Source organism: Notamacropus eugenii, chromosome 2 (assembly GCF_028372415.1).
Source record: "Notamacropus eugenii isolate mMacEug1 chromosome 2, mMacEug1.pri_v2, whole genome shotgun sequence".
NCBI lineage: Eukaryota > Metazoa > Chordata > Mammalia > Diprotodontia > Macropodidae > Notamacropus > Notamacropus eugenii.
Genome location: NC_092873.1, coordinates 210,448,575 through 210,472,347, shown reverse-complemented (window position 1 = coordinate 210,472,347; position 23,773 = coordinate 210,448,575). Strand labels below are relative to the sequence as shown.

At 36.9% G+C, this 23,773-nt stretch overlaps 1 long non-coding RNA gene across 2 annotated transcripts in view; it reads right to left on the bottom strand.

The window, feature by feature from the left end:
• Positions 1 to 4,356: 4,356 nt before the first annotated feature.
• Positions 4,357 to 23,773, bottom strand: part of LOC140523802 (uncharacterized) — a 68,638-nt gene continuing 49,221 nt past the window's right edge. For both annotated transcript variants that reach the window (XR_011973478.1, XR_011973479.1), the window contains 2 exons: positions 4,906 to 5,055; positions 4,357 to 4,433 (listed from right to left, as the gene is read on the bottom strand). This is a non-coding gene — a long non-coding RNA (uncharacterized lncRNA). The remainder of the gene's footprint in view (positions 4,434 to 4,905; positions 5,056 to 23,773) is intronic.

The following is a 23,773-nucleotide window of genomic DNA, read 5'->3' as shown; positions in this document are numbered from 1 at the left end:
AGTCTGCTCCAGTCCTTTATTTTAACTGTGTGTCTGACTTTCTGTTTCAAGTGTGTCTCTTGTAAACAACATATTGTTGGGTTCTGGTTTCTAATCCATTCTGTTATCCACTTCCATTTCGTGGGTGAGTTCTCTCTGTTCCCATTTTCCTCCTTGCTACTTTCTTCTGTTTAGCCTTTTTTCTATATCCTAGCCCTCCTCAAAAGTCTGTTTCATTTCTGATCTCTTCCACTCATAATCTACCCTTCCCTTTATTACTACCCTTCTCATCTGTAATTTTCTTCCTGTCTTATTTCCCTATTGGGTAAGATAGATTTCTGTATAAAATTGAATGTGTTTGTGTGTGTGTGTGTGTGTGTGTGTGTGTGTGTATGTGTGTGTGTGTATCTCTATCTAATCTATCTATATTCCTCTTTCTTTGAACCAATTCTGAGAACAGTAAAATTCTAGTATTGCCTGCCACCATCACCCCTCTATTTTCCTCTTCACTTATAAAAGCTCTTCCTTGCAAGCCTCTTTTATGTGAGAAAATTTTCTCCATTCTACCTCTGTTTTCCACCTTCTCCCAGGACATCCTCCTTTCTCATCTCTTCAATTAAAAAAAAAATCATTCCAACATAATAAAATCACACTCATGTCTTCTGTCTACATAGACTCCTTCAAACTGCCTTAATAATGATAAAATTCAGAGAGGTTACATGTATCATCTTTCCATATAGGAATGTAAATAGTTTAATTTTATTGAGTCCCTTATGATTACACTTTCATGTTTACCTTTTTATGTTTCTCTTGAGTCTTATATTTGAAAGTCAAATTTTCCATTCTTCCCTGATCTTTTCATCAGGAATGCTTAAAAGTACTCAATTTCATAAATATCCATTTTTTTCCTAAAGGATTGTACTCATTATTTTTTTGGATAGTTTATTCTTGGTTGTAATTCTGCCTCCTTCACCTTGCAGAAGGTCATACCCCAATTCCTCTACTCCTTCAACAATAAAGCTGTTGAATCCTGTGTGATCCCACTGCGGCTCCACAATATCTGAGTGATTTCTTTCTGTCTGCTTGCAGTATTTTCACCTTGATCTGAGAGATCTGGAATTTGACTGAAAGGATCCTGAGAATTTTTTATTTCCACATCTCTTTCAGAAGGTTATTGGTAGATTATTTCAATATCTATTTTACTCTTTGGATTTAAGATAATAGAGCAGTTTTCTTTCACAATCTCTTAAAATATAATGTCTAGGCTCCTTCTCTGATCATAGCTTTTCAGTTATATATCTCCTTGGCCTGTTTTCCATGTCAGTTATTTTTCTGATGAGATATTTCAGTTTTTCTTTTTTTTTTTAATCCCTTTAACTTTGGTTTATTGCTTCTTGTTGTCTTATGGTAATTGCGAACTTTTACTTGTCTAATCAGTGGACTTTGGCATCTCTTTTTTTCATTTGGAAAATTCTGCTTTTTAACATCTTATCTTCATTGAATTTTTGTATCTACTTTTCCATTAGGCCAATTCTGATTTTTTTTAAGCAATGCTTTTCTTCTGTATCTTTTGTGCCTTTTTTTTTTTTTATCAAGCTGTTAATTTTTTTCACAATTTTCTTACATCAGTCTCATTTCTTTTACCAAGTTTTCCTTTATCATTCATCTTTTTCTTCCAGGAATTCTTGTTAAGCTTGGGTCAAATTAGCACTTTTCATTAAGGTTTTGCTGCTAGCTATTTTCATATTTTTTTGAGTTTATTTCTTTGTCTTCCTTGCCACTATAGTAGCTTTTTATGGTCAAGTGTTTTGTTATTGTTGTTATTTGCTTATTTTTTTCAGCCTGTTTCCTGACTTTGGATGTTGTTATAGCTCATCTTGGGTTGGGAGGCCCTATGCTAAACCCTAGACTTTTTCATTATGCCATTTTCATAGCTAGTTTTGGAGGTATGATCCTGGGAATATTTTGGTCATTGCCCTCCTGGTCTGCACTCTCCAAATTAAACTAGTTTAAAGAAACACAATTTTGTTACATCTTCATTCACTATGGCTCTTCTATTAGTGTATTTTTAAATGTTTATAAACATATTCATAAATATGTATGTGTATATATGCATATATATGTGCATCATGTATGATTAAGGTTAAATAATATATCAAGTATCTAAAGGTTTAGATCAGAATGATAAATTTAATTATGCTGTCCTTTAAATTTCTCTTCCTTTCTCCAAAACAAGTGAGTTTTTATCAACTTTAAGTGAGTTTTTATCAACAATTTCTTCCTCAATTTCCAAATTGGAAATCAAATCAAATTTGGGGTGGTTCATACCTAGCTTATTGGGCAAAACAACTAAACTTTGGAAAAGAAGGAAAAGGAAGGAAAGAAAATAAAGGAAGGGTAAGGAAGGGACTAGGTTACAGAAGGGAAGATATTAGAGTAAGAACAAAAAAAGATTAAGAAAGGAAGTAAAGAAGGGAAGGGAAGGGAAAGCAAAGGAAAAGAATAGGGAAAGGAAAAGAACAGAAAGAATGAAAGGGAATAGAAAGAAATGGAATGGAATGGAAAGGATAAGGGAAAGGTAGAGGACTGGGAAGGGAAAGGTAGAGAATAGGAAAAGGAATAGGGAATTAAGAAAGAATTAAGAAAAAAGAGAGATTTGTGCTTACAAACATTTTGACAAGTTAAGTGCAAATGTATCAGGAACATGTGGATTAAATTTCCCTTGAAGCACATATGAGTTTAAAAATTAAGGGGAAAGGGGCTTGGCAAAAAGTATTTTGACTTTTGCCAAACCCAAAACATTTGAAAAATAATTCAAGATAGTCAAAGAACCCAGCTTGTGGTTGGATTCACTCCTCCATAGTCAATTCACCATTTCCTCATTTTCCTATGAACTTTTAAAATACAAATTTAACATAAATAAGGCTTTTAAAAAAATAATCTAAATCAGAACTTTTTTATTAATTTTTTTATCTTGGACTAAATTAAAAACTGAATGGTCAAGATATCATTGAAACAATAAGAGGAATAGAGTGAGAAAACTTAAGGCCCACTCATTTTTATATGAATAGACATCTAACTTCTATGAGAATATGTGTACCTTTATATGCATATGAAAGTTTTTCAAGTATTGGGAAAAAATGTATCTAGGATCATTGATACTGTATAAGCAGAGATTTTGCTGTCTTAAGGCGATTGCAGGTTTAAGGTTGGAGGCCAAAATGAAACCAAAAAGTGGGCACTAAATTCAACTGGTTCTGATGACTACATTTGGGAACAATTTAGATCATTTAGAAAATATCTTTAGGGCATCCTATTCTAAATTCATAGATTACCAATCTCTCACTCTAGCATCTGGTACTTGGTTTTGTCATCTGAAAATTAATTGTCTCTGTAATGTAGATTGTATAGGCCAGTTATATTTTACAGATGACGAAAATAGATTGTACCTGCTTTCTGCTGTCCCTCTTGTGTGTGTCTAATTTTTCACTCTGACTTACAAGGCAAAGACTGTGGCAAAATGAAAATTTAAGGATACACACTCTACCTATGAAACCTAACTGTCTCTATATAGATGGTATAAGATGAAAAATTTGCACGGTGTGTAGTCACAAGGATGTGAATTGATTTCCATATGTTGTATTCCTCTCTAACTTAATGCTATAAATAGTAATAATTCATGTGTTCAGTGCTTTTAAGAGTTGTATATTATGTCGAACCCTTCCAGTTACTAGGGCCCACATGCAATTACTTTGTTTGTGCTTTCTATATTTATTTTTCTTATTCACACATGCCTGTTCCCTCCCCAACAGGATATAAGCTACTGGAGGATAGGACTGGTTTATTCCAGTATTACTAGAAGTTAGTACAGAGCTTGGCATATAGCTGGGATTTAAGTGCTTATTGAATGAATGGATGGATGAATGAGGTAGGTAGATAGTACAAATACTATTATTCTCACTTTACAGATTAGGAAACTGAGGCCCTGAAAGGTAAAGTTACTTGTGCATGATCATATAACTAATTATTCAGTGATGAGAATCAAAATCAGATGTCCTAATTACTGGTTTGGTTCCCTTTTTGTTGTGTACACTCTCCAAAATAAATTTCCTGTGATATTTGGTATTTTTAAAAAATTGTCAACATTCCTAAAACCTGGGTGTATGTGTTATGGTTAATTTAGATTTGTCAATCAAAAAGTACTAAATTAATCAATTTATTGAATTATAACAGGGAAGCTGTTTTATAGACTTACAGAACCTTCCATACCTCAATAAGAATCCTCTCTATATTTCCAATAGCTGGCCATCTTTCCCTTGTTTGTAGATATCTAGTGAAAGGAAAGTCAAAGTGTGACACAACAAGTATTTATTAAATGCCACTTATAAAGTGCCAAGTACAGTGCTCAGAGTGTAAGTAAAAAGAACGATAGTCCCTGACGTCAAGGAGTTTACCTTTTAAATAAGAAAAAGACAAGAAAATAGATTAGAGAGGTGAAAAGTGAGGAGAATTATCTACTACCACTTGAGGTGTCCCATTCCACTTTTGTAATGTTCTAATTATTAGGAAGTATTCTACTTCAGTAAGCTTAATACTATCTTTGAAACTTCTATTCATTGTTCTTACTTCTGCCCTCTGAAAATGAACAAAACAAGAAACCTGCTTAATTTTTGACTCTAAACCTCTTTAATGGAAGCTTAGATTGTATTAAGTTTGAGATGTCATATCACATTATAGACTTATATTGGGTTTTCAGTTTGCTATATCTTCCAGCTCTTTTTCAGATCACCTACCACCTAGTGTTGCCTCTTTCACCTTATATTTGTAGACTTCAGGTGCATAAGTTTTCCCCAAAAGAGTCAGGTCAAAAATATGTCTGATCTCCCTTAGATAACAAATGGAACATATTATCAAACATGAACATACCATTTTCACTTGCATTTTCAAAAGTTTATTATTCCTGGTAGTCACTTCCATCCCAATAAATTCAAGTCCTTGGTCTTCCTTTACACACCCATGGGATTTTTGGAGAAAATATGTAAACTGACTTTGACTCCACAGTGCCACTGAGATTTTCTATTCAAAAAAGCAAACATTGAATTCATTTCAGTAATGAGAGAAGAGTGAGGTGAAAAAATTACTAACATACGTGCATTGGGTGTAGTTAGTTCTCCATTTCACTTGATGATGAAAGGGAAAATGAAGATAGAGATGGGGGATATAACTGAGTTGATCAGATTATTAAGACCAATATTTCGTTAACAGAGCAGAAAACAGAACTAAAACATTTATATAATCTTTTTGATATATTTTCTTAGAGTCAACTATTTTCAATTTTGTTTTCTAAAAGCACTGGCATGCTCCAGTTGATGACGTCTGTTGTGATGTTACATGTAACAGATGTGGATGGAAGTTCAGATGTTAATATCTGGGAGAATAAATGTATCTTCTGTTTCTTGATAAAGCATGTTTCAGCATGTGCCCATTTAGTATTAAAAATTATGATTTGGGCAGCAAAAATATCACATTCTTCTGTTGATATTTTTTTCTTCTTCAGTATTTTAGAAAACTAAATACAAAAGTGAATAACTTCAGAAGTTTTAGAAATGGAACCTACTCTCCATGTGAAAGTCAGAAAAGAAAGAACTACAAGAAGAGATTACAAACAACGAGCATAGATTTAACCAAGTACTTTGCTTGTTTTAAGAAAAAAAGTCATAAATATAAGATTAAAGATTTATAGCTTGAAGAAATCTTAGCTATCACCTAGTTCAATTCTCTGCTCTTATAGATAAAGAAACTGAAGCTCAGAGTTTTAAATAACAATAAGTAGAAGAGGCAATTTTCAGACCCATATCCTCTGGTTAAAAATTTGGTATTCTTCCTACTCCAACGCACATTGCCTCTTCCACCCACATCCCTTGGAACCCCTCAAATTGTTAAATTACTTTCAACAATTTAAGATTTACCTACCATCCTGAAACAATGGAGTGGCCAATTATGACTCATCTATAATCATTCAATGTTACATTAGCTGCATATGAGTAACTGTGTTTATTCTACTATCCAAGCATCAATATGAAAAAATAAATCAATCGGTTAAGCAGTCAGTAAGCACCTGTTATCTTCTAGGCATGGTAATAGTTGTTGGGAATACACATACAAAAAAATCAATAGTCTTTGACTTCAAGAATTTATACTCTAATGGGTGAAGACAGAAAACATAACTACACAGAGACAGAGAGACAGACATTACATATATGTGTGTGTATGTGTGTGTGTGTATATGTATAATAAAAAGCAAGCTTGAAGAGAAAGACACTAGAAGCTAGGGAAGGGGAAGAATATGGAAAGCCATCAAATAGTAGGTAGTTAGGACTTCATAGAAAGACAATAAAGAAATGGCAAGTGTTTGTTAGCCCTGAAACTCATGCTTTTTTCTATGCTGAAAATTCTTCCACCTCTTTGCCTCTACCTGTTGAAACTTTACTCAGCCCTCAAACTTTGGTTCAAATGCCCCTTCCTATATGAGACTACCCTCAATTTCCCCAGTTGCTAAAGATCTTTCCTACTTTAGAGAACTAATAGCATTTTAGCAGTATTTCTATAATGCATTTTTCTTGCATTATAATTACTCTTACCTAACTGTAAGTCCACTGAAGAGAGACCAAGTGTCATCTAACTTTTGCAACTTTCCTAGGACAGTGTTCTGCAGAAAGCAGTTGCTTAATAATTATTAATTGAATTATTATAGAATTCAACTTTTGAGGTTGTTTGAGGTAGCAATCCTTTTGAGGAATATGTGTAATAGATATGTATATCTGTGTGTGTGTGTGTGTGTGTGTGTGTGTACCTGAGATACTGAATTTGACATAATAAAAGGTCTTCAGAAAGCATCCTTGGGACAATCATTAGAGGCAAGTAGCTAGGCTGAATGGGCTTTAGATCTGACCTTGAGTGGAGTGATACTCTTTTGTTACATTATACAGTATGAGATTCAGGTGGAACATGTTTACACTGGAGTGAGAGTCTTGGAAATATTCTTTAGATTATTACAATGTCAAAATAGAAGTAAGTCATTTTCATTAGACATTCTTGCAACCAAAAAAGATTACCCAGCTCTAGGGGTAATTCATTAAGGGCGTATTATTCCTCCTTCCTGTTCAGAAATGTAAACGATAAGCTCCTTTAGAGTTTCCACCTGTGGGATATGGGATGACTGGCCTCCTTCTTCCACTCTTGAACCCATAATGCTCATTCTTGCCTTAATGAAGAAGCTGATTGATGGATGTCACCTTTCCTGCTGCTGACACCCTTATCTCTCTCAGCTTTTCGGCAACAGACATGACCTCCTCCCTACCAGCTGGTCTCCTTGTGAGAGACCTGTCCATCACTCCATTTCCCAGATCCATCTGTTGTCCCCTCCTCCCCAACCTTCAGCCCATATGCCCACTGGCAGCAACCAGCATGTCTGTCTGTCAGTAGCTCGGTAATGAGACCAATTTATAAGGTCACATAATCCTGACTTTTCAGGAAGAAAAAAATTCCATATCCCATTTGCTAGTTGAAAACACTCTCAGCTTTTCTAGTTCTCATGATGATGGGAGGTCGAGTACTAAGCAATGAAAAGTATATTAAGATGAATTTCCAGTACTCGCTTTTTCATTGAATTCTCTAATATGGAAAGCTTCTCCCACTTAATTTTCTAGGCAATAGTCTATGTTGCTTTGCTAGAAGTGACCTAAGGACAATATTGATATTTCATCAAAAACTGAGGTCTAGGAATCATTTTGTTATATGTTCAAACAAGGAAATTCTTTGAATAGATCTCCAAACTCTATCTGGTAACCTGGACAAAATTCTGATTTGGAAAGGTTTATCCACATCCTGGCCTGGTGCTGTCAATAAGGATTTCTGTGTTTGTAGGGTACAGTTAAGTTTCTCCTGAGAACATTTTGTCCCTTTAGTAGACTGGCACAAATTAAATCCTGTGTCAACCTTGCCAGAGGCTGAGGGCCTCATTACATTTTATGGAATTCAAATAAATGCAATCAAAATATTTGTAAGCACGAGGCAGCCAGTTTGAGACATTTTATGATTCAGGGTGTCACCTAGAGTTGATTTCATTTCAGTTGTCACCTAGCAAGAGTGTCATTCCCCAAAGAAAAACTAACGTTGATGTGAATTGATGCCTGTAATATGTGGATGTTATTTTAGAATTAACCAAAACATATGAAGACTAAATTGCAAGGAATTAATAAGCATCCAAGACATCTTTATACTTTGATAGTTAATGATATCTGCTTTTTATTCACTTAGGGACACATGCTGTCAAGCTTTAAAGTCATGGATGCATAGATTGCTCTGCCTGGGAACTTGCTCACTGGAAACATTTTTTTTCCCCATCTTGGAATAAAGTTTTAAGACACTGACTGTACCAGCTTGTATGCCCAAACTTTGAGTCTCAATATGATGGTTGACATCTAGACAAAGGTAGACCAGTGATCCTGCTCCCATCCTTAGTTACCTTATCGTGTTCATGCTGAACTGGAATTAATCATGAAAGATGGGGGGTGGGCTCTGTTTCCCCTCTGTCTTTGCTCTCCTCTTCTTTCTCATTTCTTTCACCCATCTCCTTCCTTGCCCCTTTGACTTAGGTTTCTGGTCTTCTCTGGCCTTTTTTACAAATTCCCTCATGGGAGAGGAAATGTCTTACCTACATTTGTATCACTTCTAGAGACCACATGGGGCAACTGTTTCTTTCAATGGATAAAATACTAGATCTGGTGTGCCAAACCTGAGGCCAAGTTGACCTCAGACATTAGCTATGTGACAGAAAATCACTTAAACTCTGTTTGCTTCAGTTTCTTTAAAATGTGGTTGGTAATAACACCTACCTCACAGGACTGTTGTGAGGATCAAATGAAATAATGTTTATAGAGCACTTAGTGTAGTGCTCGTAACATAGTAGACACTATATAAAACCTGATTTTTTTCCCCCATTATGGGTCATCTTCTTTCATTAGAATGCATCCTTCCTTCCTTCCTTCCTTCCTTCCTTCCTTCCTTCCTTCCTTCCTTCCTTCCTTCCTTCCTTCCTTCCTTCCTTCTTTCCTCCCTTCCTCCCTCTCTTTCCTTTCTTTCCTTCATTCTTTCTTTTTTGTTTTCCTCTTCTTTCTTTCTTTCCAGTGTCTCCTTCCTGGCATTGTCCTCTGCTTGTAGTGCTAGTTCTGTTAAGTGAATGAAGGAATAAATTTGACTATTATCCTCCAAAATGTATTATTAATCTTTTTTGAGTCATTAAGCATTAAACCTATGTATCCCTTATAATCTAATTTGTCCCTTAAGAAAAGGTTTTTTTTAAATTTATAATTGAAGGAAATGGTAAATTTTAGTTAGAGACTACTAAAAATACATTTTTTTTACATTCAAGTTCTAAGATCACCTGAGGTCAAAAAACCCCTGACCTAGAATAATTTAGGCCTCCCAGAATAATTTCTAAGATTGTTTATTCTACCAAAGATTTCAGCCTTGAAAATCTTGAACCAGGAGAAAAAAAGAAGTATTTATTTTCCAAGTTCATCTTCCTTCCCAAGTAAATTTCTGGGCTCCTAGAAAAATCTGTATATTGGAAGATAAGAGGAAACAAAAGAGGCAGGGAAATTGAAAAGAATATCCAAATATTTTCAAAATTTTTGGTTTAGTCTTGTTTGTGCTTCATTAATATTTTATTTCCCCTGGAATTATTACATTGAAGTGGTTAAAAAAAAAAAAAACAGTTACCTCTTCAGCAGCTAATTATGATGCCACAAGCAAATTTCCCTCATTAAATGCTGATTATGCAAACAGGTCAAAATTTCTCTTATACAATATATGTGTTCTCATCTCTTTTAGTATAACACAGACATTGAGGTGAAAATCACATGTAAATTTCATTTCTATCAAAAAAAAATTTGACACAATGAAAACTTGTTAATTTCTTACCTTATTATTAGGTATAGGAAGCAAACAACAATGTAGAACTTCCTGCTCTTATCACTTTTAAAAAATAAAGTCTATACCTGTCAGTAAGTCTTCCAATGGGTTATAATATTTTCATATATGAAGAACCTTTTTAAAATTTCATGGAAGACCATAGAGGAGTCCAGTTACTCTACCTTTATTCTAGCAGCCATCTTAAAAAAGGCATCAAATAATGATTGAGAAATTCAAAGAGAAAGAAAACGGAACAGTAGGTTCTCTTATTCACTTAAGAAGTATATAAAAAGGCAAGCCAGAAGTCATGAACACTAGGAGAAATATCCTGCTAGAAAAGCTAATGGGAGCCCAGCCCAACAGGCAACTGCTCCCAGGCTGTGGAGGCCATAACAGGGACAGAAACACATAGCAGCTTCTGGGATGAGGTTACCTTACTGCAAAATGCTATGATCAAAGACTCCAAAGCACATCAGAACTCTAAATGTACAGACACATCAGGAAAAATAGAAGTCAGGGTTAAGAGGCTAGGAAATTGAGGTCAGGACTAAACAGGCCATGACTTCCATATCCAAGAGTATGAGAGGGAGATGAATATGAACCTGGGACAAAAATCTCTGATCAGGAACGGAAGTTACTCCCTTAAGTAAACACAAAAAGACTCCAAACACTATGAAGAAATATTATGGGTCAAGATATAGGCAAAAGTTACATCCAGATGCAGAGAGGAACTCTATAAGTACAAAGACAGGGTAGGCATTAGAGAGAGAAATAGCTTGGTCACAAGGATTGCAAGAGGACCTGGGAAAACTGAAGCAACAGATGAAAATGAAATTAGAAATTATAAGTGAAATGAAAACTAAAGGAAGAATTGGAATGAGAATAAACAGATAAAGAGGTAGAAAACTTTGTTCAAGTAATAAGCTCCCTGAAAATTAGAATAAACCAAATAGAATTCAATAACTCCAAGAGGTGATAAGAAATTTTAGTAGAAAGGATTTTAAAAATAGAAGAAATATAAAGTATATGCTACCCAAAAAAAAGAGGTTAAGGAGAGCTATTCAAGATTTATCTGACTTTCTGAAACCATGACCAAAATAAAGAAACATTGATGCAATTAAAATGGTTCAGGATATTATAAAAGGGAATTGCTCAGATTTACTAGAATAAGAGGACAAAGTGAAAATAAAATCAACCTCACCTCCTAAAACAAACCTCAAAATCTAAAATCCCAGAAATGTATTAGTTAAAATACAGACCTCTGAAGAAGAACAAGAAGGAGGAGGAGGAGAAAGAATGGAAGACAGAAGAGAATAAAAAACCCAGAAGGAGAGAATTCAAATACCAAAGAACTAGTCAGAAACACAGGTGACTTGGTAATAATCCTTTAATGAATGCAAAATCTAGGAAAATTTTATTTTTAAGGACAAAATATAAAGATTCATAGCCAAGAATAACAAATTCTAAGACTGAGTAAATTCTACTGGGAAAAATATGCAACTTTCATAAAAATAACTTTTTCACATTATGGATTTAAAGAACAAAACTCATTAGATACTTTAATTGCAAGCACAGAAGTCAAAAGGAATCTAAAACTGAATACTTTTAAGCAATTATGAGGTTAAAAATTATGAACTGAAATCTAGCTAAAACCTTGTTTCTACCTCCATAACATTGATCATATGTCTCTTTTTCCGCACACACAGAACCATCACCTTCTTTCATGCTCTCATCACTTTTCACTTACACTATTGAAGTGACCTTCCAATTGGTTTCTCCAATTCAAACCTTTCCTCCTTCCAATTTATCCTCTGCTGAGCTCCCAAAGTGATTTCCTGGAGCATAAGACTGACCATATAGACTACCTACTTAATCAACTATGGTAGATGAGCATTTTTTTTAATATGTAAAAAATCCCAGCTTAGTGGAACAAGAGGAGAATTTAAATACCCAATGTCAGGGAAAGAAACTGAACAAATCATGAATAAATTCCCAAAGGGGGAAAAAGTTGAGATATATTTACAGGTGATTTCCAAATTCAGCCCTCAATTACTTCTTTGCTAAGTGGATCAAAAGCTGACCTCCCCAATTCCTCCTAGTCCTCTCTGTAAAATTCTCATGCTGTTCAGCTCAAGTAACTAAAAACTAAACTAAAGTGCACTTTCTAATATTTCTTCATATTAGAATAAGAACCTAAGTATAACCTGTACTCCTAGAATAGCTCTAGAACTCATATAGGTTCTGAAGATTTGTAACGGATTAGATTTACAAATTGAGTGGGTGAGTAAACAACTTGATAGAGCTAGTTGCATTTGTATTTGACACTCCTAATCAGATGAAGCCTTTCACAGGAGAGAATGAGGCAGAGACAGAGAAACAGAGACATGGAGACAGAGAAAAAGGAAGACAGAGACAGACAAGAACAAAAACAAAGAGGAAAAGAGACAGAGACTGAGACAGATACAGAGACATAGTCAGGGGCAGAGAGACAGAGACAGACACTATCAGATAGAGACAGAGAGACCAAAAAAAGAGACAGACAGAAAGGCACAGAGAAACAGAAAGTCCTAGAATTCTCTGGGAGATGAGAATTTATTTTTTAAATAAATAAATAAACTTTTTAAACTAAAGAAAAGCCAATCATGAGGTAATTTCAAGACTGAAGTTTTCATTCCCCAATTGATAAATTGTCAAGGGAGATGAACAGGTAGTTTTCAGAAGAAAAAAAATCAAAACTATCTATAGTTATATGATAAAATTATATAAATCAATATTGATTAGAGAAATGCAAAGGAACCACCTTACACCTATCAGAAATGACAAATGCTGGAAGAGATGAGGGAAAATAGGTACACTAATGAACTGCTGTTGACAGAGTTATGGACTTGTCCAACCAATCTAGAGAACATTTTGGAACTGTGCCCAAAGGTCGATGAAACAGAAAGTACATTTTGACTCAGCAGTATCACTACTAGATCTGTACCACAAAAAAAGTAAAAGGATGTGTATAAAGTAATATGAGTGTGTGTATATGTATGTATATATATATATGTGTGTGTGTGTGTGTGTGTGTGTGTGTGTGTGTGTGTGTGTGTATGTATATGTATATGCGTGAACCAACCTCATTATCAAGTCCTGGAAATACACTACTAAGGTAAGTGAACTTATCCATAGCATTCAAAACTTCTCCATTTGCTGTAACTGATGGTTCTACATATGGATGGTGGGGTGGTGGCTGATGGAGCACCTGTGTTTTCTTGGTGTTAATTGTTAGGTCAAAATTAGCACAAGTAGCAGAGAATTGATCCATACTTTGTTGCCTCTCAGCTTCAGAGGCTGTATTGAATCCAAAATCATCTGCAAATAGAAAATCATGCACCAACACTCCCTCCACTTTGGAATTGACTTGTAGCTTTTTCGAATTGAAGAATTTGCCATCACATTGCCAGAGCTAGCTCAGTGTTGGAAGGAAAGTATGGGAGAGAAGAGATATTAAACTGACTACCAAATTGAAGGTCTACAGAGCTGTTGTGTTGACCTTATTGTATGCCTATGAAACAGGGATGGTCTACTAGCACCATGTCAGGAAACTGAGTCACCTCCATTTTAACTGTCCCCTGGCAGGATAAGGTATCAGACACAGAGGTTCTTACTTAAATTAAACTGCCAGAGAGAGCAATTTTGATGGGCTGGTCATGTTGTTCGAAAGCAAAACATACTCCTGCCAAAAAGAGTATTTTACAGAGAACTTGCATGGGGCAGGCAATCAATCACATGGTGGTCAGAAGAGGCGATACAAGGACACTCTCAAGAACTTTGGAATTGACTGTGTGACATGGGAGACACTGACACAGAACCACTCAGCATGTTATGCCCACATCAGAGGAGGTGCTGTGCTCTGTGAGCAAAGCAGAATTGAGACAGTTCAAATGAAATGTAGGATGCACAAATTTAGAGTATCCACCCCAAATGTTCACATGGACTATCTGCCCAATCTGTGGTAGAACATTCCGAGCTCGTATTGGGCTGATTAGCCACAGTTGGACACATTGAAACTTGACTTTATCATAATGATGTCATTTAAATTTTCTTCATTTGTCTTGCTTTTTGGGGTTATATGGCTAATGTAGAAACATATTTTGCATGATTTCACATGTATAATGGATTTAACATTGCCTTCTCAGTGAATGGGAGAAGTTAGAACTAAATTTTTTTTAAAAGAATGCCAAACATTGTATTACATAGATAGGTATGTAAAGACTGATGGTCTCAGAAGGTAAGTGAGAATAGGTAAAATTTATAGTGTTCCACATTTGTGATCTCATTTGAGCCACACAACAACTCTTTGGTGAACATGATGAGTAATATTACCATGCCCATTTACATATGAGATGCTTAGACTCAAAGACTTCAGTGATTTTTCTTTGATCACACAACTAAAGAATGTTTGAGACAGGATTTGAATCCAGGTCAGGTACAATATGTACCTGACTGTCCAGTATGCCACCCTGTCTCTCTGATACTATCAGATTATTCATTGTGTCTTAGTCTCCATACCTGTGCTTCCTTGCCTGAAATTTAACTTCTTCTCTCTTTCTACCCATCCAAATAATACTACTCTCCTTTACCAGTCTAGCTCAAATCCCACCACGTGGCACAATGAAAAGTATATTGAACCTAGAATAAGAGGATGTGGATTTAAGTCCTACTTCTCACGCTTACTACCTATAAGACTTTGGAAAAGTCACTTAAGCCAATTTGCTCCTCTGTAGATATTTATCTGATATGTCCTCTGAGGTCCCTTCCAACAATACACACATTATTGCTGTTTACTGTTCTGGAGTGCAATCTAATCTCGAAAAGAATCAAAATTTTTAAAAAATTCACATTTAACATTGCTTAGTGTACCATGTTCCTTGATAAATTCATGCTTGTACTTTTTATTCATCAACAAAACTGTAAGTTCTCTGAGGATGGAGGTTATGTCTTTTAGTTTGTATATGCCATCTAAAAGGTGTATCATTGTGCTGAACATTTATGGGACATTTGAGTCAGGCAGGTGCGCTTGAACTAGGTATGTATTATAGCACAGAGAATTTGGATTATTAATGTTCATTGAAAGGAAGGGAATATTGGATTTTCTTCCTATGGAAAGGCTAAACAATACAATGTTCCTCTGCTCAGTTTAAAGACTATTATTCTTGGGGCTTGGGGGAAGAGGTGGGACAAGCATTTTTAAAGCAACTGTTATGTGCCAGGCACTGTGATAAGAACTTTACAAATATTATTGCAAAAAATTACAAAAATGTTACAAATATTTTTTGTATCAAGTTTCTCTGATAAAGGTTTACTACCATGAGATACTAGATAAATAGACAGATAGACAGACAGACAGACAGACACAGACAGACAGACAGACAGATAGATAGATAGAGAGATAGATAGATAGACAGATAGATAGATAGATGATGTGCTCAGTGCAGCCTCTGAGGTTGAGATGCTACAAAATATGGATCAATTCTCTGCTACTTATGCTTATTTTAGCCTAACAATTAACACACAAAAAAAACCCCAGAGATTCTCCACCAGTCAGTACCACATCATCCTTATGTGAAACCACTGGTTAAAGCAAATGGAGAAATATTGAATGCAGAGGATAAGTTCCCTTAACTTGGCAATTTACTTTCCAGGAATGTACACACAAATGATGAGACTGATGGACAAGTTGCCAGAGCTAGCTCAGTGTTTGGGAGGTTCTGAAGGAAAATGTGAAACAGAAGAGGTATTATACTGCCCATCAAAATGAAAGTCTAGAGGACCATTTTGCTGAACTCATTGTTTTATGCCTGTGAAATCTGGACAGTGACCAGTGCCATGCCAAGAAACTGAATCACTTCCACTTGAATTGTCTTAGGAAGATTCTGAAGGTCACCTGGCAAGATAAGGTACTGGACACTGATGTACTTTTTTAATCTAAGTTGCCAAGCATTCTAAACTGCAAAGAGCACAGCTCCTATGGGCTATATTCAAATGCCAAATATATTTGCCTAAAGGACTGTTATGTAGAGAACTCTGATAAGGCAAGCACTCACAAGGAGGTCAGAAAAAGGTCTCAAGGTCCCTCTGAAGAATTTTGGAATCAATTGTATGACATGGGAGACTCTGGAAAATGATCACCCATAGTGGCATGCCCACATCAAAGGAGGTGCTGTGCTCTTTGAGTGAAGCAGAATTGCAGTAATTCAAAAGAAACATGAGATGTAAAAATTTAGAGACATCTACACTTCAAAAGTTCATGTGAAATATTGGTGTGTACCTGTAGCAGAGGTTTGTGAGATCTTATTGGTCTGATCAGCCACAGCTGGCCATACCATACCTTGATTTCAACATAATAACATCATTTTGGTCCTCTTTGAGAATGAAAGACAACAACCAATCAACTATCATGAATATATGTATACATATATATATATACACATACATATATATGTATATGTATTCACACATACACACATACATATGTATGCATATGTACATGTATATGTATGTAGGTATATGTAGGTGTATATATATGTATACATATATTCATGATAGTTGATTGGTTGTTGTCTTTCATTCTCAAAGAGGACCAAAATGATATTACTATACATATACATATGCATATATAGATATTAATTTCCCAATAGATAAATTTATATCCATTACCATATATACACATACACACATATATATGCATATATAAATTGATATTCATTTCCTAATAGATAAGTTGTCAAAGGATATGACGAACAGTTCTCCAAAGAAGATTTGCAAAATATTCACCACCACATGAAAGAATGCTCCAAATTACTAATAACAAGAAATATGCAAATCATAACAGTACTGGGGTTTCACCTCATTCTTTGTAAACAGGTAAAGATGATAAGAAATGGCAATAGTCAGTTCTGGAAGGACTGTGAAATGACAAACACACATATACTTGTTCGTGAAACTCTGAAAGGATACAATTATTTTGGAAACTCACTTGGAATTATGCGAATAAAGTAACTAAAATGTCTATACTCTTTGAACGAGAGATTCCATTAGTGGGCTTACACCAAATGGAAGAATAAAGTCACGTATCCTATGTTTCCTTTGTGCTGTTTCCGTTCTGCTCGGCTCATGGAGCACAGCACCTTTTCTGATGTGCGCACACCAGGCTGAGAGATCCTGTGCCAGTATCTCCCGTGTCACACAATCAATTCCAAAGTTCTTGATAGAGACCTTGACAGTGTCCTTCATGAATCTGTCATTCACTCCTTTTTGCAGGTATACCAGCTTGCTGACCAGATTAGTTTTGATTACAAAACCTATGCCAGGTTCATGGCATTCCCCTTCACTGTGACCACTCCAGAAAAATGTGCATTCAGCTCCGACTTCAGTAATCTGGCCTTCATTTGCCAACGTTGTTTCATTCAGGGCTGCTGTTTGGATGTGATACCTGTCCATGTGCCGATGGTGAGTGGAATCATCTTTGCAGATGTTTTTGTACATTTTTTTGCATGTGTTTTGACTGCAAAGTGAGATTCCCCATCTGCTGCGGTAATCAGGCCAGGGTGGGGTAAGCAGACAATTTTTAGGGCACCTTTTCTAGCCCCCTTCCTCACACCAGGAGGTGAGCTGTGTGATCCTTAAAAGGCTGCTCAGACACCCAGGGGACTGCTGAATCCCACTGCTGAATCCCACTTCTGCCTCCAGGGACAAATGTCCCTATGGCCTGGGCCACCCGTGTGCGGGGTTGTGACTATAGCTCCCAGGGAATTCGCACCTGCTGCTTCATCACTTGCCTATCTCCACTATCCACCCAGAGAGTTCACATGGACTATCTATGCCCAATCTGCGGTGGAGCATTCTGAGGCCATTTTGGTCTGATCAGCCACAGTCGGACACATTGAAACTTCACTTTATCATGGTGATGCCATTTTGGTCCTCTTCGAGAATGAAGGATAACAACCAGCCAAAGTCATATATCCACTAAAATATTTATTGGCACTTTTTGTGATAGCAACGAATTGGAAATAAAGTAGATATTCACTAATTGAGGAATTGTTTAACAAGTGGCATTACATGAATATGAGGGAATATTATTATGCTATAAGAAATTATGTATGTGAGGAATTCAGACAAGCATAGATAGAGCTATCTGAACTGATGCCAACCGAAGTAAGAAGAATCAGGAGAACAATATGCACAAAACCGACAACAATATTAAATGGAAAGAAGAACCACACACGCGAAAATCAAATACCCTTGGAGGCAAATATGATTATTGTATCCGGAGGGAAAACAGGCAAACTGAAGTTGTGTGCCCAGGGTCACGTAGCTAGTATGGGTCTGTAGTTGGATTTGAACTCAAGGCTTCATGACTCCAGACTCAGCACTCTTTTGTAGTCAGCCACCCTCTCAGGAAACAAGCTAGAGTTCTGGTTCTCAGATGAAAGTTCCACAGACTATGTATCTAAAATGTTTATTTCTGAAAGAAAATAAAAATAGAAAAAAAAACCCTTCACCCAAATTATAATGAGAGGAAGTGGGGAATGATTCTTCTTTTGATTAGGAACCAATGTGGTAACATCTATTTAAATTTTTAAGTGTCATTCCAGATGTGTTCCAGACAGAAGAAAAACTATTTAGACATTGTGCTGTTATACATTTTTATATGACAAAAGAGCTGCCTGTCGGCTACATGGGATACCCTTCTAAGACCCTGGTTTGGCAATTGCTGTATTAGTTTACCTTTGAAGCTCCCATAAGTTCCCCCAAACACAGGGCTCATATGCACACATTTATGATTCCTTACCTTGTTGCATTTTGAACCTTAGAGCTGTGACAACTTAGTTCTTTATCAAAGGTAAGGTTAGGTCAACTTTAAGAGTATTTCCAATAATTCATTAGCTTATGTTATTTTTTTAATAAGTGTTTTCCCCTGAGACTGACAAGTCAGAAAATAAATAACCTCAATTCTCTATACTTTTCACACTGCATAAATTAAAACTTTCCAAGGGCAATAACCTATTTATAAGGCTGCTGTCACTATCAAATATCAAAAATACATTTGTCAGGCAGCAGTGAAAAGGCTCTTTCACATTTCCCTGGCAATGAATAGGGAAAGGGACTTCAGAACAGGAATCCCAACTTCCCAGATTATGAGACTAAAAGGCTTTATAGCTTCAGTTCCCAAAATAGTGTAGAGGAAGACAAAAAATAGTTCTCCATGCTGATTGCGTTGTTACAACTTAAATTGTACTCAGATGCGAACTCTGACGTGCCAAAAACTATGAGAGCTGAGCATGAAAGATCAGAAAAGTGACATCTGGTATTGGATGCCCCACTAGACATGACTAATTCCATTGGTATTGTGTAGGTTTTGCCCTCACTAATTTAATATTCAAATATGGGGTTAGGCCTCCACTCATGTTCTGCAATAACACAAGACTCAGACTTCCTACAGATCTCCTCCTCTCCCTGCACAGGACTGTTTATAAAGGCTGTCTATCTTACCAACTGACCATGACTATCTCTTTTCATTTCCACATGCTAGTAAAGTTCTTTAATTTCATGACTCTCACACATGGTGGAGCTATGAGGGTGCCTTATGAACTCATCCATAACTTGTAAGAAATAAATAACCGCCCATAACTTACTTCTCAGATATCTACTTTATCTTGAACATTTTAACTTTACACATACTCAGGCGTGCAAATTTATTCCTGCACTAAATAGGAACCTGATGTCCTCTTTGTGGCTTTTATTGCTGACACACATATATGGCAATGCTTGGGGAATGGGATGTTCTGATTAATTGAATGTTCTGGTTAACAGAGAGTAGTTGTTTATACCATAGTTGGCTTAGCAATTTTCAAAGAATTGGTATGCAACAAAATGTACTTAGCATTCAAATTTACTTCAATTATTCAAATATTAACATGGGTATTCTCTTCACTGATACAGATTTCTGAGGCCAAATTATTTCCACACCTGGTGACCTGCCTTCTGGTGATAAATCTTTATGAGTTTAGCTAGGATTAATTATCCATAGAAAGTTTGCATGCAATATTCTATTGTCAACTCTGTTCTTGAAGCCTTTTGAAGTTTATAGGACCATAGAATTTATAGCTACGGTGGTCCTTAGAATTTTCTTGAGTAGTCTTCTCCTAGGGTCTGTGAAATTTTTAAAAAAAACATTTTGGAGTGGAGCCAAGATGGTGGAGTAGAAGCAAGGACCTGCTCAAGCTCTCCCCACAAACGTCTCAAAAAAAAAAAACAAAACCCTGTAAAAATGACTCTAAACAAGTTCTAGAGCAACAGAAGTGACAAAAAAATGATAGACTGGAGTAAATTTCCAGCCCAAGACAATCTGGAAGGTCAACAGGAAGGGTCTTGTACCAGGCTAGAAGCAGAGTGAATGGAGCTGGAGTAGGATGAATCACTGGCAGCTGTGCTGGTTCCCAGACTTTTCAACCCAAAACCACCAAAGACAGCTTCAAAGGTCAGTGAGAGGGTCTCTCACCTGGCTAAGAAGGGAGTGTGGTCCAGTTAGCCTCAAACCCAGCCCTATGGTGGTGGCAGTGGCTGCTTCTGGATCCCTCTACTTAACAAAAATCTCAGAAGTCAAGTACTTGGCTTGATCATGACTTCACACCTGGAGAAAGCAAAATTGTTGCTGTTGGAGTACCAGGAAGTTTCAGAGCCAAAATGTTCCCTAAGGGGAACCATGACCATTTAGTGAGAGTAGTGAAGAATATCACAAGGGTTGCTAAATTAAGGGCTATGAGAAGAGATACAAGCATTAAAAGACCACAAGAGTCAGCTAGGGAGCAGACCTTGTCAAGGAGAATAGCTATTGACATGTAGACATCCATGGGACTTGTAATAGCCATGTATTAGGCTAACTGATGCCACTATCTGTGAGGAGGAATGAGTAAGAGGGAAAGGAACCATTGCTAAAATTCTGGAAGGGGAAGGAAATCTTACTTTCACCAGTAGCTTCCTTGGCTGATAAATGTCTCCATATGTAACATACTTCTGGGTGAGTAGTGATGATGTATAAGGAAAAGAGCGACTTGGAGAAACTTTGGAGCTTGTGTAGAGATTTTGTAGGTGGTTCTGGTTATCTAACAATTTGATGAAAAGGCTCTGCTTGCCTTTAGAGGCATTCCAAAAGACCTGTCTGTTTCACCTACTTCCTCTTGGTTTCATTCGCATCTAGAGAAGCTTAATGACTTTTTCTCTCCCTCTTTCCCTCTATTTTTCTTTCCCTCTCTTTCTTCCTCCCTTTCTCTCTCCCTTCTTCCCTATCTTCTGGACCTCCTCTCATCTCCTCCTCTTTCTTTACCCCTCCCCTCGTCCAGTGAAAGATCATGAAGAGACTGATATAGTACAATGAAGACTATATCACAGATATGTTGGGGAGAAAGTTGGTAGATGCGTTCTTACTATATCATTGAAGAAAGTATTTTTTGTAAAAATCAATTTATAAGTAGTTAAATGGAACTGGCATACTAGTAATTGGTCCCCTAACAATGCGAGACAAAGTAGCCGGTAAGAATTTGACCCAAAGGTAGTAGAGAACAGACTTATACTCTCTTTATCTTATGGTATAGTCCAGTCTTCATAACTTCTCCAATTTTTGTTTGCTATTTGGTAACTATCATATTATATTTCTCTTTGGTGTTATGGCTAAATTCCTTGAGAAAGCTATCTACAAATAGTGTGTCCATTGGCTTTGTTCACACTTTCTTCTTAATTCTGATTTCCAACTTCATCATTCAAATTTATTTACTCTTTTGTAAGTTACCAGGGATCTCTTAATTATCAAATCTAATAGCTTTTTTTCAGTCCTCATCATTTTTGACCTCTCTGTAGCCTGAAATTATTCTTTCTCATCCTCTTCTTCTTGATAATCTTTTCTATACAGGATTTCATGACACTGCTCTTACCAGGTTCTCCTACCTCCCCCACCCCTTGAGAAGGCAAGCAACATGATGTCACTTACACAAGAGTCACACAGCCAGTGAGTGCCTGCCCTTGGATTTGAACTCAGGTCTTCCTGACACTGGACTTAGCCCCCAGTCAGACCTGGCCCTGTTGCCTGCTCCTTGTGTGACCTTGGGCTCTTGTACGCCTCTAAGATCCTACGCAGCTCCAGATCCCAGGACACAACTTGCCCTGAATTATTTTCATAAACCCTCTGTTCCAAGCCAATGGTGTTCCTCATGTCCTTCCTTCACACTCTACACCCAGTCCACTAGACAGATAGTGCATAAATGTGTCAGATGCTGGGCAAGCGAACACAGACTGAAAAGAGAGTAGACTCTCCAGGAACTCACATTCCAAAGAGAGAAGATACTACCCAATGGGGAGCTGGAAAGCAGGCATGGAAAGCAGGGGAGTGGTTACTTATAGCTGCTTAACTATTAAACAGGGTGGAGAAGTCCATCTTAGAACAAGGATTGGGGCAGGAGTGAAGGCCTAAGAGACTCAAGAAATGGAGGCCCAGGCCAGGGATTCACAAATGTGGAGGGGGTGAGGGGCAGTGATTACCAGGCTTCCCTTCATCCTTCCAAGCTGAGCTCATAAACCACTTCCTAAATTGCTAAATAGCACCTGTCACACCCATTCTTCCATACTTATTAAGCTGCTTTGGACTCCCTTTGAATCTGCAGTAGGGTCTCACACCATGTGTATCTTGTCTGGCAAACGAATGCCAGTTTTTTCTAATTGCTCTGCCAGCTGAAGCCCCTGCACTAGGGGCTGAACTGGTCTGCAGGAAGAAGGGGTCTTCGGATGGGGATGTCTGCGAACTCTCCATGTCCTCACTGGCAGGCGGGGTGTGGGAATCTGTCATTTTCCCATTCTGTCCACTCTTGTCAATTCCTTCTTGTTCTTTATCTCAGAGTGATGCATTTTCATAGCACTCTCCCTCCAACTGCATGGAAAGCAATGGACAAGGAACAAAGTTTTCTTGGCTTCTCTGAGATAAGGAGGCATTTGCTCCCTGAAAGGTTCAGAGGGACAGTCCAAAGTGCTGCAGGGGTTGGTTAGCCAGCAGATAAGGTCCACATGGAGCTTAAAACCCAGCTGTGGACAATTTGTCTCAGAAAACCCTCTTTCAGAGGACCCCTGAAATAACACCTGAGCCTGGGCATCCACTTCTACCTATCAGACTTCTCATTCTTAGTCTCCTTTTGTGAATCTCCATCCAGCTGCTTGAGAATAAAGACTGGTTTTGTTTTTTTTTTTGCTTTTTCTTTGTGTTCCCCAGTGCTTTGCACAGTGCCAGGTATGAAGAAGGTTCTTAATAAAAGCTTGTTGATTTGCCATGGTTATGCTTATTTACCATGGGTATAACCCAAGTTTCTGTTCTGAATCCTTTTTGCTTTTCTCTCCAAGTTACTTTGCCAGGTACTCTCATCAGTTGCCATAGATTCAATTATTCCTATACAGTTGTTTCTTGAATCTATTTACCCAGTCTTAATTTCTCTTCTGATCTCCAGGCTCACATCTCCAACTACCCACTAGATATTTCAAACTAGTTTCCCTGTAGACATCTTAAATATATCCCAATTCAACATTTCCAAATCATATTCATTATCTCTCTCCCCACCCCAAAACCCTGCTCTCTTCTTAACTTTCCTTTTACTTTCAAAGGCATCACCATCTTCACAGTCATCTATACTAACAACCAAGTGTCATCCTCAACTTGCTACTCTCTCTTACTCCATATATCCAGTCTGATTGAAAGTTTTGTCAAATATACTTTTTAATCTTTCTCTTATAA